Source organism: Trichechus manatus, unplaced genomic scaffold, assembly GCF_000243295.1.
Source record: "Trichechus manatus latirostris isolate Lorelei unplaced genomic scaffold, TriManLat1.0 scaffold00270, whole genome shotgun sequence".
Classification (NCBI taxonomy): Eukaryota; Metazoa; Chordata; class Mammalia; order Sirenia; family Trichechidae; genus Trichechus; species Trichechus manatus.
In genome coordinates, this window is record NW_004444206.1 from 2,230,623 (window position 1) to 2,237,252 (window position 6,630).

Here is a 6,630-nt window from a genome sequence, read left to right on the forward strand (position 1 = left end):
GAAACCGCTGAGGTCATGGCCATACCTTTTGAGACTGAGGCAGCTCGGCTTCTTGTGTTCCTTGTCTCTTCAGCTTCTGCTTCCTGTGGCCTCTTGGCCCTCGGGCCTCATGCCCGCATCTGCCCTGCTGGGGCGAGTGTTCCAAAGCTTGGTAGCTCCACCAATAAGTGCCCAGAGGCACCCCACTCCACCAGGAAGCCTTGTGCACACAGACACTCAGCTCTCTTGCTCCGTGGGTTGGCTCCAGCGCCATCTCGCACTGGTCTCCTGGTTCTGCTGCTGTTGGTTCTCTGCCACTGCCGCTCCTCTGCCACTGCCATTTCTCTGCTGTTGCAGGTTCTCTGCTGCTGCTGGTCCTTTGCTGCTGCCACTGCTCTATCCATTCACAGTTTCAAAACCGCTTCCACATTTTAGGTATCTGTTAGGGTAGCACCCCACTCCTGCTACCAAATTCTGTCTTAGTCATCTAGTGCTTCTACAATAGAAATACCACAAGTGGATGGCTTTAACAAAGAGAAATTTATTTCTTCACAGTAAAGTAGGCTAAAAGTCCCAATTCAGGGCATCAGCTTCAGGGGAAGGCTTTCTCTCTCTGTTGGCCTTCTCATCAATGTTCCCCCAGACTAGGAGCTTCTCTGCACAGGGACCCCAGCCCAAAGGATACGCTCTGCTCCTGGCACTGCTTTCTTGATGGTATGAGGTCCCCAATTCTCTACTTGCTTCCTCCTTTTATATCTCAAGAGATTGCCTCAGGACACAATCCAATCTTGTAGCTTGAGTCCTGCCTTACTAACACAACTGCCGCCCATCCTACCTCATTAACATCATAGAAGCAGGATTTACAACACATGGGAAAATCACACAATACTGGGAATCATGGCCCAGCCAAACTGATACACATATTTTTGGGGGGACATAATTCAATCCATGACAGTTAGTTCCCAAGCTAACCAAATGTCACAGTCTCCTGGTAAGAGAGCAAGATTGGAGAGGACCCTCAGCCCCATCAACAAAAACAAAACAGCCAAATAGCACCGATATGTCTTCGAATGATGAAGGGCTTGAGAATGCCTACAATTTAGGAAACTACATTAAATATTTGGGCACCATTGTTGTGGCTGTGTGAGTATAGTCAAAATGTTGCTTGGTCATTTTGCGTCATTGCCCTTTTTCTCTTTTTATACTAGTCTTTTTTAATGACTTTGAGCAAAATAACAGTAAGAAGTCACTATCATTAGTTTTGTACTTTGTAGACCAAGCCTGTGATCGGTGGCCATCCATGTGGCCTGTGGCATTTGTCCTCTTGAAATCTATTTTGGTACCCCTGAGTACCTCACTGCTGTGCTGTATGCAGTGAGATGATGAATCTCCTATTTTGTGTGGGAATACTCTAACGTTTGGGTATGATCAATCATGTGTCCAGAGTCTGGGTCATCCCAAGAGTCCTGATATGCCTTGGAGGTTCTTTGATGTCCCATGATCTCTTAAGAATGCCTTGCCCATCTTACTGGTTTACTTTGTCCATTAAAGTGCTTGCAGTGAAACACGCAGATGACAGTAGTCCTGATTTTAAAAATCTCCAGTGCTTTATGAACACCTTACAGATTGGTACGTTTAATTCTTCTCTAGAACTTTGGTGTACAACTCTTAAATACATTTTTTACATCATTGCTTATATTATGTATATTCTTCACTGCTTTTTATGAGCCACCGTCTCACATTATCAGGCAAAAGAAAAGAGAACACACAGACATCAGGGCCATAACCTCTGGAAGAACAACAGAAATACCTTTGAGTTGAGAATATAACTTTAAGTGCTACTGAAATTCAGCGGAAAAAGTAAATAAGTCAAAGTTCCAGGTTTATTAACCAAGTATCAATAACAGAAGGACTTTACTTTTCCAAAAAAAAGAAAAAAGAAACAGAGGAAATAATTTTTAAGTAGTTTCCAGCTGGGCAGTAACTCTACGGCAGTGTTTAACACTATATACATTCATATGTCTATATGGTAAAAAAGTTGTTTTGTCTTTTTTAAAACAAATTCATTTTGAAAAATGAATAATGTTGAAAAATATTTCCATTTAAGTAGCCTTTTTAGAAACATATTTGAATAAGTAAATGTACTGATAATGATATGTCAAATGAGGGCAAAAGCCAAGCCTTCTGGAACAGAGTTGACCAGGGGAGATTGATGAGTAGTAGGTGTGTGAGCCTCTGTTGCCCACACGTTCTGAGGGAGCTCACACGCATTTGGCAGGGCCAGACTCTGGGAGAGGGACCTAATGTAGGCCGTAGGCTGTGAGGCTTTGTACTGCAAGCATAAGAACACATCAGTGCCTCCCCTGGCAGGATAAGGAACTAAGATCCAACAGTGGAGTCTCTTGGTGATGCAAATGGTTAATGCACTTGCCTGCTATCTGAAAGGTTAGAAGTTCAAATCCACCCAGAGGTGTCTTGGAAGAAAGGCCTGGTGATCTACTTCTGAAAAATCAGTGTAAAAATGGTATGGCATCAGACCTCTTCATCTAACTTATGAGAGGGGAGGAGAATCAAGATCACCATCAGCCCAAAGCTGATTCCTATGAGGTGGAGGTCAGATATAACTCTACTCTTTTTTTTTTTACAAATTCTGACACCAGCCATCCCTCCCATGGCACTCCCTACTTCTCTGCTGGGTTTGATAATTTGTTGCAATGGTCACACAGAACTCACAGACCACACTGAAGATTACGGGGTTTATTAGGGAAGTAACAGGTTATAATCCAGGATCAGGATCAACTTGAAAGTAATAGGAACAACTCAGGATAGAGTTCTTCTATCAGGACAGCTTCTTCTTGGCCTGCTGCCACCAGGCCCTGGTCAGGCCTTGCTGCCACGTCATTCTGTGGGCTGGGAAGCCCACTGCATTGGTCTCCTGGTTCCCGCCGTGTCATGTTGCTGCCACCTACAGCTATCACTGTCTCCTAGGTGTAGAAGTTTCTCAGTGCAGGGACCCAGGATCCAAAGGGACATGCTCTGCTCTGTTCTTCTTCTTGACTGTAGTGAGGTTCCCCACTCTAACCTCTGGGATTGGCTCCTTTTAAGCTTAGCAGGTGGCAAAACTGACCAATCCCCTACAAGGGTTCCAGGCACCTTATCTGCATTAGCAAAAGCTGTCCAATCTCCTTGGTGTGCCACAAGCACCTTATTTCCATAGACCCACCCAATCATTTTGTGGAAGTTACAAGACCATGGCTAGAAGGGCCATACAAAAGCAACTCACTGCACTGCCATCAGCCATTGAAAACCCTGTGGAGCACGGTTCTACTCTGACACACATCAGGTCACCATGAGTTGGGGTTGCCATGAGTCACAGTTGACTTGACAGCAGCTGGTACAACAGTGGTGTGACTCAGCAGAACCTTGGTTCCAGCTGTATTGTGCTGGCTCAGCATTCATGGCTGGAGAAACACCACCTCCTCCCAAGGTGAGAACGGGGGCTGTGGTCCAATCCTTGAGACTGACCAGGATTGTTTCCTTACACAGTTGTTTACAAGAGGTTTCAGTGGAGCCCTGAAGGAGGCTAGTTCCTTTTCTGGGAAATCATCCTGCAGGGGATCCACGTTAGACAGGTTATCCCTTACATCTTAAGTATCATCTGCTTATTTAATTGGGTTTAATTTAAGTCATTGGTGTAGGAGTCAAGGAGCCCATAACTCCTTCCTCAGGAATTTACACTATGCTGCCGAGTTGGTGTATTGAATAAAGTTTGTTCTGAATGGTAAAAAGAATTTATATTTTATTTTGGATGTAAAATGTATTTGTATATCTGATATTCTGATATTACCTAGCATTTCAAACAAACGTATAAAATCATAATTGGCTGAATTTTTGAATAAGGATGAAGGCTACAGGTTTTAGGATTTATTCAATCATTTTTTTTTTTTTTTTTACAGCTTTACTGGTATATAATTTACATGCAATAAAGTTCACCCATTTAAAGTGTATAAGTCAATGTTTTTAGTATATTTACAAAGCTGTGCAACCATCACCAATTTTAGAACATTTTTGTCAATTCAAAAAGAAACTTTGTGCCAGTCAGCAGCTACTCCCTATTCTCTCTTTTCCCTCCCCGCAGGCCTAGCTAGTTATAACTGGCTGCCATTGAGTTGATTCCAACTCATGGCAACCCCATGTGTGTCAGAGTAGAATTGCTTTGCAGGGTTTTCAGTGGATATGATTTTTTGGAAGCAAATCGCCAGGCCTTTCTTCCAAGTTAACTCTGGGTAGATTTGAACCGCCAATCTTTCAGTATGTAACCGAGTGGTTAACCATTTGTGCCACCCCGGGACTTTTGTAAAATATAAATACATAATTTGAAAATGTAATTTTTATAACATTTATATCTTATGGTGCTTTAAAATTTTAAATGTACATATATAACAATAATATGCCATAGTTGAAAACAATATCTTTCGCTGAAATTTAATGAGATGTCTGTTTTTTCTAAGTCTATTCTATCATATTTTTTACTAAGTCTATTAAAGTTGGAGTCCCTGGATGGTGCAAACAGTTAAGCCCTGGACTACAACTCGAAAGGTTATGGTTCAAACTCACCCAGAGGTGACTCAGAAGAAAGACCTGCAATCTGCATCATGGTTTCCATGAAAACCTTATGGAGCACAGTTCCACTCTGCCACACACATGGTCACCATGAGTCAAAATCGACTTGACAGCAACTGGTTTGGTTTATTAAAGTTAGTTTAAAATCTCCTGTCACATATTTACAACTGGTTTTTATGACTTTTGCAGTAAGCACGCTGAAATCATTCTTAACTGTATATGTAGTAGGAAATGCTGCCATAACTTAGCTTCTTTTCAAAGAAGTAAGATGGAAGTCTTAACTGGATCCAAAGTCTTTTTAATTAGACTGATTAACTTATGTTTGTCCTAAGTCTTTTTGAAGCTCAATTAACTTTTCTTGAAAATGCTGGGTAATACATTCCACATCTGTTTAAAACCACTCAATCTGATATTGTAAATTATTAGCTGATCTTTAAATCTAATCATTATATCATCCAAATGAGAGCATGTATTTCTGCATCAGTATCTCTGAGTCAGAACTGACTTGCCTGCAATGGATTTGGTTTGAGTTGGCTATGTTAAATTTTGCTGCAAGCCTGAAGAGCATAGAAGTCCTCAGTTAGCAAGATTATTTTTATTTTTTATTGTTGTACTTTAAGTGAAAGTTTACAATTCAAATTAGTCTCTCATACAAAAATTTATACATACATTGTTATGTGACTCTAATTGCTCTCCCTATACTATGACAGCACATTCCTCCTTTCCACCTCTGATTTCCCGTGTCCATTCAACCAGCCCCTGATCCTCTCTGCCGTCTCATCTCACCTCCGGACAGAAGCTCCCCATTGAGTCTCATGTATCTACTTGAGCTAAGAAGCACACTCTTCACGAGTATCATTTTATGTCCCATAGTCCAGTCCACTCTATGTCTGAAGAGTTAGCCTCAGGAATGGTTTTAGTTCTGGGTTGACAGAGAGTCCAGGGCCATGCTTTCTGGGGTTCCTCCAGTCTCAGTCAGACCATTAAGTCTGGTCTTTTTACTAGAATTTGGGTTCTGCACTCCGCTTTTCTCCTTCTCTGTCAGGGACTCCCTGTTGTGTTCCCTATCAGGGCAGTCATTGGTGGTAGCCAGGCACCATCTAGTTCCTCTCGTCTCAGGCTGATGAAGTCTCTGGTTTATGTGACCCACTCTCTCTCTTGGGCTAATATTTTCCTTGTGTCTTTGGTGTTCTTCATTCTCCTTTATTCCACGTGGATGGAGACCAATTGATGCATCTTAGATGGTTGCTCGCTAGCGTTTAAGACCCTAGATGCCACTCACCAAAGTAGGATGCAGAACATTTTCTTAAGAAACTTTGTTATGCCAATTGACCTAGGTGTCCTCTGAGAGCGTGGTCCCCAGAACCCTGCCCCTGCTACTCTGTCCCTCAAAGTGTTTTGTTGTATTCAGGAAACTTCTTAGCTTTGGTTTAGTCCAGTTCTTCTGACTTACCCTGTAGTGTGCATTGTTGTTTCCCTCACCTAAGATAATTCTTGCCTACTATCTAGTTAGTGAATTCCCCTCTCCCTCCCTCTCCACCCTTGTAACCACAAAGAATGTTTTCTTCTGTGTTTAAACCTTTTCATGAGTTCTTATAATAGTGGTCTTACACAATATTTATCCTTTTGTGGCTGACTAAATTCACTTAGCATAATGCCTTCCAGATTCCTCCATGTTATAAGATGTTTCACGGATTCATCATTGTTCTTTATCATTGTGTAGTATTCCATTGTGTGAATATACCATAATTTGTTTACGCTTTCATCTGTTGATGGGCACCGAGGTTGTTTCCATCTTTTTGCTATTGTGAACAGTACTACAGTGAACATGGGTGTGCATATATCTATTCGTGTGACAACTCTTATTTCTCTAGGATATATTCCAAGGAGCAGGATTGCTGGATCGTAAGGTACTTCTATTTCTAGCTTTTTAAGGAAGCGCCAAACCGATTTCCAGAGTGGTTGTACTATTTTACATTTCCACCAACAGTGTATGAGTGTTCCAGTCTCTCCACAACCTCTCCAACA